Raw genomic sequence first — 18,455 nt, 5'->3', positions numbered from 1 at the left:
CTGGTGCTCTTGATAAAATCAAGATATTGGAAGAAGAAAATTTGAACCTGAAAAAGTTCAATGATAGCTCAAACAATTTAACCTCGATGTTGGAAGCAAGTATAAATCATCATGATACATGAGGATCGGGATAATGGGGAATAGATTCTTCAAATATTAGCAAAGAGACAAAAAAATTTAAATCTACAAATTCTTCTCAACCAGAGGCTTCCACTGATGTCAAAAATGAAACTATTTCTTGTAAATAAGTAAAGCCAGTCAAGCCTAAGAATCATGTTCAAGCAGACTCTTCAAATAAGACCATTAAAGAATACACTTCTGCTAATGTTAAGAAAGCAACAATGGTGAACAAAGATAAGAAGAAGAAAAAAAAATCGTCGATCTCCAAGGAAAGTGGATCCACAAAAAGGTAACATTAAAACTCATACTCCTTATGTTATTAAGCATTGTTATTATTGTGGTAGTAAAGGTCACTTGCAATGGGGATGCAAAGTTCGTAAGCTGAAAGATGCACTTTATTTTGTATCAAACACATTGGCTAAGTTTTTTCCCCAGAAGAACTCATATCGCTATTGTCCTAAGTTTAGGAAAAAGAGTTAGTATAATGATAGTTCAAATTTTTCCTATCGCCCGACAAGGTCATCTCATAAAAGACCCAATTATAGAAAGAAAGACGACTTTGTAAATGCAAAGACAAGATCTGATGTTCCAAATTGGAAAAAAGATGTTTTGAAAAGTATCCAAAAGAGCAATGGTTCTAATCGTATGAAGGAGAAAGCCTCTCCTTCTAAACCCATCCATAAATGGGTCCCGAAGTCCTCCATAGCCAAGAAGGGACCAAAAGTTAGTCATAAGAATGACACTCAACTGATAAATGTTGGTAACAATATTTTTGAGAGTTTTCTTGAAATACTAAGGAAATACATCTTGATGTCTAGAGTCTCTTATACGAATAAATGTTGTGATAATGACACTCTTCATCACAAATCAAAGAAGAAAAACAAGAGATGGAACAAGAGTGATAAGAAAGCTAAGCAAGAGGAGAGTGATGATCTTGTCTTAGTCACTTGTGACAAAGAAGACAAGGCTCAACTCAATGAAACCTAGTTGTGTTGGATTGTGCATGCTCACCTTTGTGATCAATCTTTTGAAAGGTGAGAAAGCACATGACCTCTCGGTTATTATGTGACTAATTAACATCTTCAGGGAGATTGTCTCTTCTATACTCATACCTTCTCTATCTATATTTGATCTTTTGATAGAAACGGTAATTTTGAGTTCATGGTTTTGATATCTACAGGTCATATATCTGTAGCTCTTGTTTTTGCCAAAAATCAGTTAAATCGGACATTGTATGCAAAAGTTATGTCTAAAATAGTTTCGTGTGTGGATTCATGTTGTGACGTATCACATATCTTATGGTTAATCTCCTACAAGATTGAGGTAATTGCAATACTCGATTTTGTGTTGAATATTTGTAATTTATTTCATTTGAGTTTGTGAGTTAAACCACCGTGTTTCAGTCTCTTATATTAGCTCGCTTCTTTATGGTTAGTGACTTTTGAGCATAACCGATCTTTGGAACATATCTTCGTTATTTTTATATCAAAATCATAAGAAAGTTGTGATGTTGTAGCTCATATGTAAGTCACATATACTAATATTTGTTTATGTTCTATAAACTAAATATTTGGTAGACATATGAGTACTCTAGATATATGAGATAAATATTGGTTTTCATTAACTTTATGTTTCAGTCTCATATGTTGTATACCCTTATGGTTCGGGTGACTTTTTGTTTTAGATGGATTGAGTTCTATCCCATGTTGGTAGGATTTAACAAAGGATCATAAGGTGTTCCGGTTGAAATTCATATGTGAAAAGTCACAATATGTTGAATCAATTTATGTCATCATGAGTTGTGTTTAGCATAGCATATGTTTTTCGGGTTTTCAACCTTTGCTATTGGAACGCATTAGTTAAAACCGTCTCAACCTTTCTCTGGTAAAGGTTGCTTTTGTTGTTGTTCTTTTGTTCTTGCGAAAGGATGACAACACAAGGGGGAGAGTTCTTATTTGAACTTGCGCTTAAATGATATATCTTTCTAGGGAGAATAGGCTGCGGAATATGAGGTAACGATTTTTACTTGTTAGTTAATCGTTTTTCCTGTTTAAGAAAAGCTTGTGTTTATTGCATATATTTTACTTTTGCTTAAAAAAAACGGTACAATTGATATGTTCCATTTGTGTGTATGGATTGATTTATTTGATTCAATTGTTTTCGGTTAAGAAAAATTGTGTCAATTTATTTGACTTAGGAGTTGGTATCTTCTTTATTGGTTGGTATCAAGTTTTTTTGCTTAACGAAATTCGGTGCAATTTCCGTGTTGTATTGTATGTGTATATATATATATATATATTTATTTATTTTTGAAACTAGGCATAGGCCCGTCCTGCCCCCTGGCAGCGTAGCCACCTTCTTACTCCCTCTGAGAAAACTCGGCCCCATTCCCCATAGTAAGTTAGTAGTAATTACACGAGATCTCCAATGTTTGAGCGGAGACTCGAACTGCTGACCTCCTACTTGAGAGTAAGACTCCTGGCCAACTGGGCTAACCCCAAATGGTTTATTTGTATATGTTTGTTTCAATTACTTCCGGGTAAGAAAATAATTGTGCAAGTCAATTTATTTTGGTTTGTATATATTGTTTATGGCTTAAAAAAATACAGGATCATTTGTTTAGTCCTAATGGATCCCGGATAAGAGAAACTAAGTTAATTCTAATCTTAGTTAGACTTATCAAATCGGAGGATTCGGTTATTCAAGTCTAACTGAATGCCTTGACAAGAAAAACTAGTTAACTAACCTAGTGTTTGTCTTGTATAAAGTAAAGGTCTAAGTTATTGTCTGAATAATTAGAGCCTGATGAGAGGAATAGAGTTAATTCTGATCTTTATTTTGGTACTGTCGAAATAAGCGATTGTACATACCCAATCATTCTAACAGGGGAATTTTGTTTCTTAATCGATTTGTTAGTCTATTAGGGAAAATTACTTCGGGAATTTTTTTTCTAGATAACATATTAATACTAAATTGCATTTGTAGTTTTGGTTTTAATATTGGTTATCTAAAATGGTATGTGACACCTTCGTGATTACTCTTATATGTTATTACAAGTCTTTTAGATTTGTAAGATCCTTTCGGTTTGTCCTTTATTTGCTCATACCCTTCTCATTTTGTGACAAAAAGGGGAGAAATATATGGAGTAAACTAGTGATTTTCAATCATTAGGGAAAGTACAATTGGTACTGAAACGTTATATCTAACGAAAGAGTTATGCATTGACTAAGGGGGAGAAATATATCAAATTGATGTATTCACTAAGGAAAAAGGAATCAAACCTTAAGTGAATGAAAATGGAATAACAAATATGTTCGGATTGAATATTCACATAGCTTGCCTTCAGGGGAGTAAAATTTTTTGTTATTCATATGTCAACAACGGTATTTATTATTGAATACATACAAGTTATTGTGTTGTTGAAACTCAGAATCAAGTGTAGTGTGTTTATCCATATGGAATAGGAGTTTTGTCACTAAAATTGACAAAAGGGGAGATTGTTAGACCATAGCTCGGTTGAACCCAACAAGCGTTGGTATGTCAAGTTTGATTTTCATATTTTAGTACCAAAACTCATTTAAGAGTCACTTGATTATGTACTTGAGTCAACTTCGTTTAGGTTAGACTAGAAAGTTTAGGAATGTTGAGACGTACAAATATTACTCAGAACACCTGAAGAAAGTGAAGAAGCAGCGACTACAACGACAACATCATCCTTCCTTTTGAGGTAAGTAATATTGACTTGAACTATTTCAATTCCTAACGTATATTTCAAGTCGTGCTATATAAAAAACATAACATGCGAATATGTACATATTTTATATAGTGTATATACTACTATAGTATAGAGACATTGTCAAATTAGTTGATCATAGTATTAAGGAATTAGGATATGAAGTATAACGCTTATTTATTGAACTTCGTATTATATTACATCAACATAATCTTGTATATATTTTTATGATTATGTGTATGGGTTATGGTGAATATTTCATCCTAGGAAATATTGTTTTACAATTGTTTAAAGGAAGTATATTCATGAACTTGTTTCGTGAATCGAAAGGGAAATCAAGATGTATTGGTCCGGGTATTCATTGCATATTCATTGGATGACCAATATATATCTTATAGTTTGTTAACCAAACTTAAGTAATAACCATGAGATGTTACGGTCGATCCTTATAAGTGGTGTGACCGATTCTTGTAATTTGCATGACCGATCTCAAGCAGTTAGTATGATCGATCCTTGTGAGAGGTGTAACCGATCCCAAGTGATACCATGAGAAGAACGGAACCATCCCTAGTGAGAGGTGTAACCGATCCATATGAGGACAGTAACTGATCCTTGTGAGAGGTGTAACCGATCCATGTGAGAGGTGTAACGGGTCCGGTAAGATATATGACCTATCACAAGTAGGAAGAACATATTAAGGTAGAACCGATCCCAGTGATTGGTATAACCGATTCAACCCATGTAAGTGACTTGATTTGATCAATCACTTTGTTGTCTTGGAATTTTGGTAGAATAAATTATAAACTTGTTTGGAAGTGTGGCAGAACCGATTCCAAGAATACAAATCCACAGTAAATATGAAATAAGGATTTGTATTGAAAAGATGTCAACATACTTTGAACATGAGCATTCACTCTTATCATTTATTGTTTAAATATATTCCTTGGTACTCAAGGTGATCCTAAGCCGGAATAAATTGAAGATTTTTTAATTAAGTATTTGATTTTATATGTTTTAATTACCAGCAATTAGAGCATTGCTCTAGAAAATAAAAATTAGTAATGTGCATTTACTAATTGGAGATTCTCAATTGAGAGATTTCGGAAATATTGGAAAAACATTAATTGGAATTATGAAAATAGAATTTGGTCATTCATTAAATATCTTTAAGATATTTAGATTTTGGAAATTCCTTAGTGTCCAATCAACCTTGGTCTATAAATACCAAAGTTTGCATTTCTAGCAAACTATCCTAAGAGCCAGGCAAACTTCATTTCTTGTTGTTTCTGGTGGAGCCGTCTATTCGTAGTGGAAAGTACCCTAATTAGGAGATATCTCTTAAGACCGCTCATTCAAAGAATTTTGTGGGATCAAGAAGCTCTACGAGTACCGTTTGTGGGAAAACTAAATATTGCGTGTTTATATTTGTTTTCAGTTATTGATTCGATTGACTAACGGTTGTTGTAAATTTGATTGCACCTAGTTTGTTTATTCTTGAGAGCTTTCTCTTCTGATGTAAGGGTCACTCAAACTAGATCAAAGTTCGACGGGATTTTTAGAGCTGTTTGTAGATATAAAGACATCATGTAATAATCCATTGTTAACAGACTCCTTCTTGTGTAGGGACTTTTAAGATTAAAGAAGATTTGAAGACGAAGAAGATTTCTTATTGGTTTTCGTATCTTGTGAATTTTGATTGCACAAACCTTGATCGGATGGGATCCAACTCGAATCATATTGGTTGTCTAGTTATGGAAGATCGACACTCTCTATAGTTTTGCTATATTGATTGACTGTAAATCTAAACTTAACTATTTCGGTAGTTATTGGATAGATTTGATCTAGACTTGACAAAGGAGTTTAATTGATTAAACAGAAGAGCCTTTTTCAAACGCATATCACATGTTTGAATAGAATTGATACCAAACAGATTTGCATCCTTTATTGTTTGGAATACGATCCAAAGGAATATTGTGATTCACTTGCGTCCGGGAACGCAGGGATACTAAGGGAACTAAGTAGCTACGGGAGTCTATTTGGTATCAACTATACGAAATTGGTATTATATTTTTTATAGTTTTTTAATTCTGAGAGTATTCAATTCTGGACTAGGTCACGAGGTTTTTCTGCATTTGCAGTTTTATTCGTTAACAAAATCTTGTCTGCCATTTACTTTTGTTTTCCACATTATAATTGTTTTATTATAGTTAAAGTAAATAGAACTTATACGTTATCTAGGAAATTGATATTGATCCTATAAGGTTTGGTTATTACCGCACCTATTATCAAGTGATCACTTTGCTATTGTATTATCTCGATTCCATATCTATATACAATCACACAAAGTTTATTGCATTTCTCCACTTGACTTTGATATCTATTCACGTGTTAGACCAGTTCGGACTAATCGTTTCTCTAGTGGACACCGTGTTGAAATATTCCTTTAGTGATTGTTGTTCAAGGGGTTTTATACACGGTGGGTCTTGTATAGGTTGTGATCAAAAGTAAAAGATTGTGGTGTATTTGGGTACCCTCATCTTTTCAAATGAGATCAATATTCCAGTCTCTAGAGTCAGGCAGAAATAAATCACAGACAAAATTATAAAAAAAAAAGCTAGAAAATCCAGTAACTGGAGTAGGTGGGCTATTATAACCAATAACCCAACAATCTAACCAAATGTTAATTTTAGTACCATACTTGAATGCCCACATAGAGTGGAGTTGGAGCACTTCAAGATCAAAATAAATACTTCTCCAGAGCTAAGGACACTCATCCTTGAGTTTGTCTAAATGAAGAATACTACCATTTCTGCCATATTTATCTCTTACAATTTTCATCCAAAAGGCGTCCTCATCATTGTAAACTTTCCATGCAAGTTTAGTAAGTAAAGCGGTGTTAAAATGTTCAAGATTTCTAAAACCCAACCCTCCTAAGTCCTTAGGAATACTAAGCTTACTCAAACTAATAAAATTGATACCTCTTTTATTTTTATGACCCCACCGTAATTGTCTCTGCATTGTATTAATTTGAGCAATCATGTTTTTTAGGGATTCTAAAACTCCCCATTTGATGAGAAAGAAAAGCATTAAGAATATGTTTAACCATAGTGGACCTAGCAGAATGATTCATAGTCTTACATTTCCAATTCTTAAGTCTAGAATCAAAAGAATGCATGATAAGTTTGAAAGGATTTAATTTTGTTTTTACCAAGAAGGAGAGCGACCCCCAAATATTTATCGGAATCCATCATCTCATACATGTCAAGCTATTTATTAAGAAAACGTCTAGCTCCAGGGATAATATTTTTACTGAAATATACACTGGACTTACCTAGATTTAGCATTTGACCAGAAACCTTACCAAATTGATCTAAAACATTCATAATACCAGTTATGTTATGCATATCACCCTTAGTGAAGATGAGAATATCGTCAGCAAGCATAAGATGGGTGATACCTGGAGCATTTCTATCAACTTTAACACCTGAAATTATATGATTAGATTCAACATTCAAAAGAAGTCTCGAAAGATATTCCCTTCCAAGAATAAAGAAGTATGTGGATAAAGGATCCCCTCGTATTATACCTCTAGAAGGATTGAAACTGTTACTAGGAGAACCATTCAAAAGGATGGAAATCTGAGTGGAAGATATACATTGATCGATATATTTGCATAATTTATCATCAAACCCAAATTTTTTAAGAACACCTAGAAAAAAGGGCCATTCTAATCTATGAAAATCCTTAGAGAGGTCAAGTTTTAAATCCATAGTGCCACTATAACCTTGTTTATGCTTCATGGTATGAATCATCTCATGAGAACATGTATCGCTCTCCCTGGTACAAAGGAAGCTTGATAGGTTGAGATCACATGCTTAAGATGAGGCTTAATTATATGGACTAGAGTTTTCGAAATCACCTTATAGACAGTGTTACACAGACCAATTGGTCTAAAATATACTGGTCCCTTAGCATCATCATTTTTAGGGATTAAAGATAGGAATGTCTTATTGAATTCAGTGGGCATATAACCATTTTCAAAAAAAAACTTTGAACAACTTCAATAACAGAGTTACCAACTATGTCCATGTTGGATTCGTAAAAGCCATCTTGAAAACCATCTGGACCTTGAGAACTCCGAGCATACATATGTTTCAAAGTAAGGCATGTTTCATCACTAGATGGAATTCTAGTAAGATTGTTATATATTATCCTGGACAGTAGTTATGGTAGGAATAATATCAAAAGTATCATTAGAAACGCAAGGATTAAAAGTGTTACTCACAACACTAAAATGGGAAACAAGCATATTGGAAATGTCATTTCTATCATTATACCAAACATCATTATCATCACACAAACTATCGATGTTTTTCCTAAACATTCTCTTATTAGCTAGCGTATGAAAATACTTAGTATTGTTGTCCATTTCAGAAATGAATTTATTGCCATATTTTTGTTTATAAGATTCAGATTGTATACTAAACCAGTTATCCAGATTCTTAGTGATATTAACAATTCTATCATGCTGAGTGCTAGAGAAATTTTTATTTTGAACCAAATCCAGCAGATATTGGAAATTATTTATATTTCTATCAATATCACCAAAATATAGCTTATTCCAATGAGAAAGTCTTTTTCTAGTGGATTGTTTTTTAGAGGAAAATTTAAAAGCAGATGAGCCATTAATATCCAGATTCCAAGCAATTTCAAGCTGGGATCTAAAAGAAAAATTTTTCATCCACATGGCAAAAAATTTAAAAGGTCTCGAACTATTTCTAGCTTCTTCTTCAGAATTAAGAAGTATGAGACAGTGATATGATCAAGCTTGAACTAAGTGAAAGAGTTTATCTTGAGGAAAAAACCTAGTACAATCCTGGTTACCTAAAGACATATCGATCATATATTCCCTCTTACCAGTTCCAAATTTATTGCTCGACCAAGTGAAGTCTTGTTCTCTCTTTCTTGTGGTTTTTTGTTTTTTGTTTTACTTCGATAGTCTTTCTATCAAGTTTTTTTTTCTCCCCTTGGGCAGTTCAAGCCTTTTGTACCCCTTTTCCGATCATTACAATTTTTTCTTTATTGATCAAAAAAAAATCAAGGAATGAAGAATATATGGAGAGCTACGTAGAAACTTCCTATTATGCCCCGAATTATAAACTTCTTGTGGAAATTCCTTGACAACTATCTTCACAACAAGCAAAGACTAGCTTATACGAAAAGGGATCCAAATCATAAATTCTCTTTTTGTGATAATGATATTGAACATCTTTTCAGGTCGTGTTTTACTGCAGCAACTCTAGAGATGTGTGGTTTGGTTTAAAAGTAAGTATTCATAATCCTCAATTATCCATTTCTTAGTGCATCTCCAGCTGCATTGATGGTTCGATCCAAGAAAGGATAAATGTTGAAGAAGTTGGGCAAAAATATACGATTGCTTGATCCATACGGAAGGAGAGATGTGAAAAAGTGTCCCAGAATTCTAATAGTACTAATATGCAGGCTAGTTTAATTGTGGGTTGAAATCCACCCGTATTAGGAATATTAACCATATATTGTGATGTTAGTTTTGATTGTATTAGTAAACGTAAAGGCTTTGGAATAATTATCCGAAGTTTTGCAAGTCAATACTTGTAGGGGTTAAATATCTCACCCATAGGTAGCATGCGAAGGGATACTATTATAAGGGGGAGAATGTACTCGTACATAATATATCCCAGATGACGGAATCAATGACGTCATGAAGTCACGAGTAAAGTATGAAGGCTAAGCGAAGTTAAGGGATTCGTGCGAGAAGATCCAATATAAACTTCCGAAGACATCGCACGTCAGATCCGAAAATAGGAGATTTATTAGCTGTCCTCCACTATGTAAAACTCCTATATATAGGACCAACTACCACTGTATAGGAGGGAGATATTTTTCAGAGTAAAGTTAGAACTTTAAGAGAGAGAAAGTTGTTTGTTCCCTAAGTTAAGGGTTTTACTTTACTTCTTTGTATTGATTTCAAAACTTAATAAAATTCTTCTAAGTGTTCTTCACGATGATTTCTTAGTTGATTGTATAGATTATCTAAGGGGTGTAGTAGTAGGATTTTCTGTTACTACATTTTGGCGTTAGAATACAGGTCGAGAATGGGATTGTACCTGATTGTGAAAGTTTTAAGTTGATTTCTTGAAAAATCTCTTATTGTCCTTGTTTTTGTGAAAGTGTTCGATTATTTTCTCGGAGTTTCGACGTTTGGATTCACTCATTTAAAACGCAATTTTCATTTAGGAAGGAAGTTTTGGATTTGCATAAGCTTAGGATTTATTATTTCAGGAACACCAAATGGCGAGACAAACATCTGCAGGAGAAAATGCAGTACCAATTAGGAGGAGTAGAAGAATTACAGGGAAGAAGAGGCGAAATTGCAGAGACGTCAAGAATGGGAAGGAGGAAAAACAGGCCTCAACCGATCAGATCTCAGATTCAGCAGGAACCAAGGGATAACATCCAAAGAAATCTTGATGAAGTAAGTGTTCACACTACGGATACAGATACCACAGAAGAAAATGAAGAAGGAACACAACAGGAAGGAGCAGTAGGAGAAAACGAAGACAACATGACCATTGGAGAACTAAGGCAGCGATTAGCAGAGGAAAGAAGAAGAGAAGAGGAACTACGTGCGAACTTGACGTGACAAAATGATGAGCTAAGAGTGGGAAATCAGTGATTACAAGAGCGAAGGTCACAATCAGGATCCAGAACCACACATGCGAGATCGAGATCGGGAACAAGCAGGAGTACCACTAGGAGAAGTAGATCTGAGCATGAAGATAATACACAGGGACAATTTATGAATATAGTTTGGATGACAATTTTCAGGTGAACGAAAATTCGCAGGAGGAGCGCGAACGTCCTCGCACAGAAGATCGGTATGTCCAAGAAGGAGAGGATGAACACATGCGAAGACATCATAGAGAAGGTAGATTTGAGAAAAATGGAGAATACAACCACATGCATGATGACGAACAGTGAGCAAATGACGCAGAACAGGCAAGTATGATCCTTCATGAAAGGGAGATGCTGAGGCAACAAAATGAGGGAGATAGAGCTGCACAAGAACACGCGAGAAATGAAAGGTATATGCGAAGAGAAAGAAGAGACGATGAAGAACGACAAGAACTAGAAGAAGTACGACAAAGCAGGAACGAAAACAGATTGAGGTAAGCCCGGTTGAAAAGACCTAGACTACAACAAGAAGAAGACATATTCCCAAACGGTGAAATTTTAAGAGAAATAGCAGAGCTAAGAGAATTAATGACAAAAGGGAAAGATGGAGGAAGGAGGCAGCTAGAAGAAGCAGCAAGGACACCCTTCGCACGAAGAATACAATCAGTAACAATACCAAGAAAGTACACGCTACCAACGTTTCCCAGCATCTATGATGGATATACATGTGCGATCCAACATATTAAGACGTACAACTTAGCTTTGTTACAGTATGAGGATAACGACGCGGTCATGTGCAAGTATTTTCCAGCAAGCCTCGCAGGAGAAGCCTTGAAGTGGTTCGATGGATTGCCAGTGGGTTCAATAAAGTCATTTGACCATCTGCAGAGTTTTTTCTTGGGACAATACATCAGCAGCAGTATGCTAAAGCCAGGAATTGAAAAAGCATTCAGCATGCGAAGGAGAACGAACGAAAGCCTGCAAGATATAACCAACATATGGAGGACAATGAGCAGCGAGATGGCAGGGCGATTGGATGAAATAAATATCATCTTAGCATTCATTGATGCATTGTTTCCAACTGACTTTTTGTTCACACAGCTGTTCAGAATAAAAGACAAAATAACGATGGCGGAGCTGCGCGAATACCAGGAAGAATATATCGCTCTTGAAGAAAAGCAGAGAGAAATGGAGTCCTACGCAATTGAAGTCGCGAGCGAAAGAATAGTAAATGTAAGTATGTTACCAAGGATGACGAACGCTGTTACAAGCACTTCGCAGGGAAGCAAAGAGAAGATAATCGTAGAAGATCAACAAAAGCAGGTAGCCATGAGTAGCAGAGACCAAGAAATGTATGAGCAAGAACACAGGGAAAAGCAATATAATAATCATGGAGGAAATGAAAAAGTCGCAAGGTACGACAATCATGGAGACGGATATGGAGGAAATATGAGGTATTACAATCAGGGTGCCAGCTACAGAGCCGATGAGGAGGTCAGGATGCCACCTCTTAACACAACAATGGACAAAGTATGGGACTGTTATATTAATGGATGAGATAACACCACCACCTAATCTAGGGCATTAGATGGGAGTACTTGGAAGTGACGAAGATTTTGAGTGACGAAGATTTTGAGTAACGTTGAAGAACCAAGGAGATCAAGCATTTGGATGAGAATCTACAAAGTTTATTTATTTTGTAATCCATATATATTGATAGTTTTTTCACTAAAATTGGCAAAGGGGTAGATTGTTAGAGCACTTCTCGGTCGAACTCGCAAGCATTGCTATCTCAAGCTTGTTTGTCAATGTTAGTCATCAAAACTATAAGTATTAATTTCTAGTCTTCTTATAGATGTCTCAGACTAGGATAGATTGTGTAGTTGAGCATTAGACTTCACGATATTCATCATTTGAAGACGAAAAACTACTAAGGAGAGCTTGTGGAACTTCATCAACGAAAGGTATGTGGAGACTGAAACTCATCTATCACTTGGAAAGTCTATTTCTACTATATATCCTATATTGAGACATAAGTCGTTGTGTTATATAGTTTTCTACTATGAACATTTGATATTTCGAGCTGAGTTTAACTCGCTTACATATTTCTCGAAATATGTGTTGGTAAGATTTCGCTTCAACCAAGTTCATCTTATATTCTTGACGAAAGTGAAAAGATGATCATGTGAAAATTGCCGAGTAACATCTTACATGGTTTGTGTGATACAACCATTTCATGTAGACTTGGAATGTTTCGTTATGATTATTTCAATAACTTGAAAATTGCTTTGATGCTAATAGTGTGTGAAAACGGCTATTTTCATCCTCTAAGAAAGTTTCAATGATTGAAATAAGAGTTTAGAACACTTAACCAATATTGGATTTTGAACATGTTATGCATTCTTGCATATGTGTGATCCATGACCGGGAACCATAGTATGCATATCATATGCGTACCTGTTGGTTTGTGAAGTCCGGGAACCTAAGTATGTGTACCCGTATGCATACTGGCGTAAGGTTCATATCCAAGAATTTATGCTTGGTTTGGAGGTATGCATACCCGTTCGCATACTGGCGAAAACCAAACTTGGTCCGGCTACTTAAGTATGCATACCCATTTGCATACTTGAGTGGTTAAAGTTCTAAAATCGGTTGGACCATGAACTAATACATTTATATAATAAGGAATGCAATCTTTGCAAACCGTGGCTATGATGTTCATGAATTGATTCAAGTGAATCAAACCGATTTTGCTTCAATTGTGTTCTTGTATACTTCTATGAGAATATAGCAATTGAACAACTCTTTAACTAGTTTCATTTGAGTCATTTGAACTAGTTATGGTTAAGATGAATAAGGTTGATATGAGAGTGTTCATATGGATAACTTCGGTTAACTACTGTTGAGCCAACATAGTGTACACGTTTAGGTACGGTTACTCAAACCTAAATGAAGGTAAATTTCATTTGTGTATAACAAGCTAAATTCGATCTAACGGTTGAAAGATATTAGCTTGAGTCTAATCAGGTTTTCATCTAACGGTGAATATTGAATGCTTTGTTACCAAGGTAACTAAGATTGCAAGCCCAGATTTAAAGAACTATATAAAGGAGAACTCTAGCAAATGGGAAACCTAATCCCCACACTTTTGTGTGATAATAGTTGCGACTAGAGTCGATTCTGCTTTAACCTTAGGTTTTTCATGAAATCCTGTATGTTAACGACTTGAAGACTTCAGTGGGATTGTGAAGCCAAACCCAACTATTTTCTCTGTAGTTGTGTGTTTTGATCTTACTTCTAATATCGTGATTGAGTATTATCATTGCTAAGATTTTCTTGGGATTTAACTCTGATAGGTAAGATTAAAAGAAGTCACAAACATCTTCGTCTAATCGTTTGTGATTCCGCAATATCTTATTTCGCTTCCATACAATTAAGATTATTGTGAGGTGATTGATAGTACTAGGATGTTCTTCGGGAATATAAGTCCGGTTTATCAATTGGTTCCTGTTCACCTTGATTTATCAAAAGACGGAATAAAACTCGTAGGTATTTCTGTGGGAGCCAGATTTATCTATTCCAATAGACTTTTCTGTGTCAGACAAATTCGTTTATCAATTCTTCGACTATGGGTCGTAGAAACTCTTGGTTGTGGGTGAGATCAGCTAAGGGAATCAAGTGCGCGGTATCCTGCTGGGATTAGAGGCGTAAGGAACGTAATTGTACCTTGAATCAGTGTGATTGATTAGGGTTCAAATACAGTCCAGTCCGAAGTTCATTGGTAGTAGGCTATTGTCTGTAGCGCCTTAATACATTGTGGTGTTCAAAACTAGACTAGGTCTCGGGGGTTTTCTGCATTTGCACTTTCCTCGTTAACAAAACTTCTAGTGTCTGTGTTATTTCTTTTCCGCATTATATTTTGTTATATAATAAAAATGTCACAGGTTGTGCGTTAAGATCAATCAATTAGATAATCCAACCTTTGGTTGTTGATATAAATTGATTGACAGTTGAACATTGGTCTTTGTTAACGTTTAAGTTATTTCTCTTATTCAATCGGGTTCGCAAATTCTTATTTGTTTGATTGCAGATTGAATTGAGAAATAGAGATATCGCTCCCTAATATACTTTTTTATAGATTGAGTCAAACTGACTAGTTGATTCTCTTGAAAGTATATTGGAGTTTGTCCTATTCAGATTGCCGAATGAAATATTGGGTATGGTTGTTAGACCCCGCTTTTTCAACTATAAGTCTTGATTTCTAGTCTACTTATAGCTAAGTCTCGGATTAGGATAGTAAATATAGTTGAGCTTTAGACTCCATGGCGTTCATCGAATGAAGACGAAGAACTACTCAAGGGAACTTGTGGAACTTCATCAACAAAAGGTATGTGGAGACTTGAACTCATCTATCACTCAAAAGTCTATCTACTCTATCTCCTATTTGAGACAAAAGCCGTATTACTATATAGACTTCAATTATACACATTTGGTATTTCGTGCCGAGTTTATCTCGCTTATCTATTTCTCGAAATATGTGTTGGCAAGCTTTCTCTTTAACCAAATTCATCTTTTATTCTAGATGCAAGTCAAAAGATGATCACGTGAAAATCGCCTTGTAATACATAATTTGTGTGAGACAATCATTTGGTGTAGAGTCATAATGTTTCATATTGATCATTCGATCACTTGAAAATTGCTTCGAAGCTAATAGTTTGTGTGAGACAGCTATTCTCGTCTTCTAAGAATGTTTTAATGATTGAAATGAGGGTTTAGAACATGTAACCATGATTGGATATAAACATAGTGTGTATATTCACATTTGTGTAAAATCCAAGTCCGTGAACCATGGTATGCGTACCCGTAAGCGTAGGTTATGTTCTAAAATCGGTTGTTCATGAACTAATACATTGATAAATTAAGGAATGCAATATTTTGAAAACCGTGGCTATTATGTTCATGAAATAATTCGAGTGGATCAAAATCAATTTTGCTTCAATTGTGTCTTGTATACTTATATGAGAACATAAACAATTGAACAACTATCTAACTAGTTTCATTTTGAGTCATTTTAACTAGTTGTGATAAAGATGAATAAGGTTGATATGAAAGTTCTCATATGTCTAGCCTCGGTTAACTATTGTTGAACCAACTGAGTGTACACGTTTAGGTGCGAAATTTTTGCAACATCAAAAAAATAGTGCCAAAATCAGAGTTTTTGTAATAAAATCAAGTTAATCCAACAAAACTATCAAAAAAATTGAAACTGAATGACAATTATTAACTGACATCATTTTATAAGTTCAACAAACTACAATCTTTAAAGTTCCAAATGTGAAAAAAATTACATAACACTATAGAAATCTGAAAAGTATACATTCTGATAGAGAAACTACCAAAAAAAAACAATTCAGTTTCAAATTGAAATTAAACATGGAATCATTGGTGAACCTGTACTGGCAGAAGCACTTTCAAAAGTATTGACCATGAGAGCCGGCCAGCTGCTTGTCGAGCATACTTTCATGTAAACACAAGAAAAACAATACATTAGTAATTGATCTTAATGAACTTGTCTAACGAAGACACAAAAAACAAGATAAGTTCGAAGTATACATTGCTTTGTTGTAAGAAGACATGACTATTTCATCTCAAGTTATTGTGCTTTAGCTTCATAAGAAGGCAAACGGCTTCATCTCTTTCGTATATACAACATCACTACTAATAATAACAATATCTAACCTAACAACAAACACAAGGAATGAGCCATAACTAACCCGAAATGGGGCACCAAGAGCAATAACTTCACCAAGATTTACAGTAACATATGGGTCTTTACCAGTCAATGATTTAACAAGCTCATGAACTGGATCTACCAACAAGGATCACCTCCAAGGAAGAATGTAATACCACTTGGTATGCATGTGGAAAATGGAAAAAAAACAATGAGAACCAGGAAACGGGATAGGACAACAAGTATGCATTAAGGGAAGAAAAAAAAGATCGGAAAAGCATCTATTGCAGCAAGTACAACAAAGTAGTTTATCAGCACAGGATTTTGGTATAGACAAGATGTCCATCTTTCACTAAAGCATATCTAGTTGACTTACACTTGCAAATACTCGACTAAAAAGAGTTTCAAACTTCGCAATAAGTCAGGAAAAGCTAATCTTGTTTACACTGTTAAAAGTCATGAAATTATAAGACATAATTAGTTAAGGATGTTAATCAGTGTAAGAAGAAAAGCTAGATATAAGAAGTCAGAGTAGAACAACGAAAAGCAACACAATAATTAAATCATCCCAGCAGCTCCCGTGAACAGAGTCGTCCCTCTAACTGCGACCAAAACATGATCCACCTGTATGCCTGTGAGGAAATGAGATGCAACAAAACCTCTTATTAGAAAAGCAAATTAAAGGTGCTTGGACCTCATTCTTTGGTCCTTATGCTGAACAGATAGAAGTTAAAGCATGTATAAGTGTTCTGAAGATATTAAATCCACATGCTCAGTCATTCAATTGAAGTACCACAATGATTAAAAAAAAAAAAAATTGAAATCGATGTGAAACCAACTTTTTTCATACCCTTACACATAAGATCTGAACCCGCTAGATCCACTAGTACACCGGAATGATATGAATACTCGATCTGTACAAAAAGCTCACTGAATCAATTAATTAAACCTAATTAACAGATTTTACAGATCAATTTTAACTCCATTCTTCATCCAAATCAACATGCAGTTTAAAAAAAACCCAAATTTAAGAAACATAGATTACCTGAATCAGTTTAACCAAAGCCTTAGCTGAGATTTGGAGTCTGAAATTGAAATGAGAAAAATAATTAAATGTCTGATCCCTAATAATCTAAACCCTAATAAGTTTTTTCTCAAAAATCAACAAGGAAACAAAGGTATAGATTTTGTTTCAATGTTTAAGGAACAGAGAGAGAAGAGAACAAGAGAATGAGAGGTAAAGAAGAGGACGAGGTTGGTTCTCAATAATCATAAACTGATTCATTTTTGATGCTGACTCAAAGTATCTGAATGGGCTGAAACCGAGTCAACTTGAAAGTGTGGGCAGCCACACATACAAGTCGCATGCAACTAATTTATGTTGCATATCGTAACAAAATCAAACAGTTGCGAGTATTCACTGTTGCAAAATTTTCGCAACTGAAAATTCGCAACAGAACCAAAGCTGTTGCGAAATCTAGTTACTAATCCTTGAATTTGGTGTAGTGATAGTAGGTGTAGTTGAGCTTTATACTCCACGGCGTTCATCGAATGAAGACGAAGAAATACTCAAGGGAAATTTTGGAACTTCATCAACAAAAGGTATGTGGAGACTTGAACTCATCTATCACTCAAAGTATATCTACTTTATCTCCTATTTGAGACAAAAGTCGTATTACTATATAGACTTCATTTATACACATTTGGTATTTCGAGCCGACTTTATCTCGCTTATCAATTTCTCGAAATATGTGTTGGTAAGATTTGGCTTTAACCAAGTTCATCTTTTATTCTAGACGCAAGTCAAAATATGATCATGTGAAAATTTTCGAGTAACATCTTACATGTTTTGTGTGAGACAATCATTTGGTGTGGACTCGGAATGTTTCGTATTGATCATTCGATCACTTGAAAATTTCTTTGAAGCTAATAGTTTTTTGTGAGACAACTACTCTCGTCTTCTAAGAATGTTTCAATGATTGGATATAAACATAGTATGTGTATTCACATTTGTATAAAATTCAAGTCCGTGAACCATGGTATGGGTACCCGTACGCGTACTGGTTGGTTGATGGAAGTCCGGGAACTAAGTATGCGTACCCGTATGCGTACTGGCAAAAGTTCAGGTTCCGTGAATTTCTGTTGGAGTTTGGAAGA

The 18,455-nt window shown here is 34.9% G+C and overlaps 1 long non-coding RNA gene across 2 annotated transcripts; it reads right to left on the bottom strand.

The window, feature by feature from the left end:
• Positions 1-15,827: 15,827 nt before the first annotated feature.
• Positions 15,828-17,521, bottom strand: LOC113325171. 2 transcript variants are annotated; one of them, XR_003347986.1, is made up of 4 exons: positions 17,344-17,521; positions 17,149-17,212; positions 16,181-16,930; positions 15,828-16,084 (listed from the first exon to the last, which is right to left on the bottom strand). It is a non-coding gene; the product is annotated as an uncharacterized LOC113325171 (long non-coding RNA). The 2 variants fall into 2 exon arrangements; XR_003347985.1 differs by having other exon boundaries at positions 15,866-16,930.
• Between the last annotated feature and the right edge of the window lie 934 nt (positions 17,522-18,455).

The sequence above is a fragment of the Papaver somniferum genome, chromosome 1 (assembly GCF_003573695.1).
Source record: "Papaver somniferum cultivar HN1 chromosome 1, ASM357369v1, whole genome shotgun sequence".
NCBI classification, from domain to species: domain Eukaryota; kingdom Viridiplantae; phylum Streptophyta; class Magnoliopsida; order Ranunculales; family Papaveraceae; genus Papaver; species Papaver somniferum.
The sequence above is the reverse complement of the archived record's forward strand: the minus strand, read 5'-3'. Positions and strand labels throughout refer to the sequence as shown.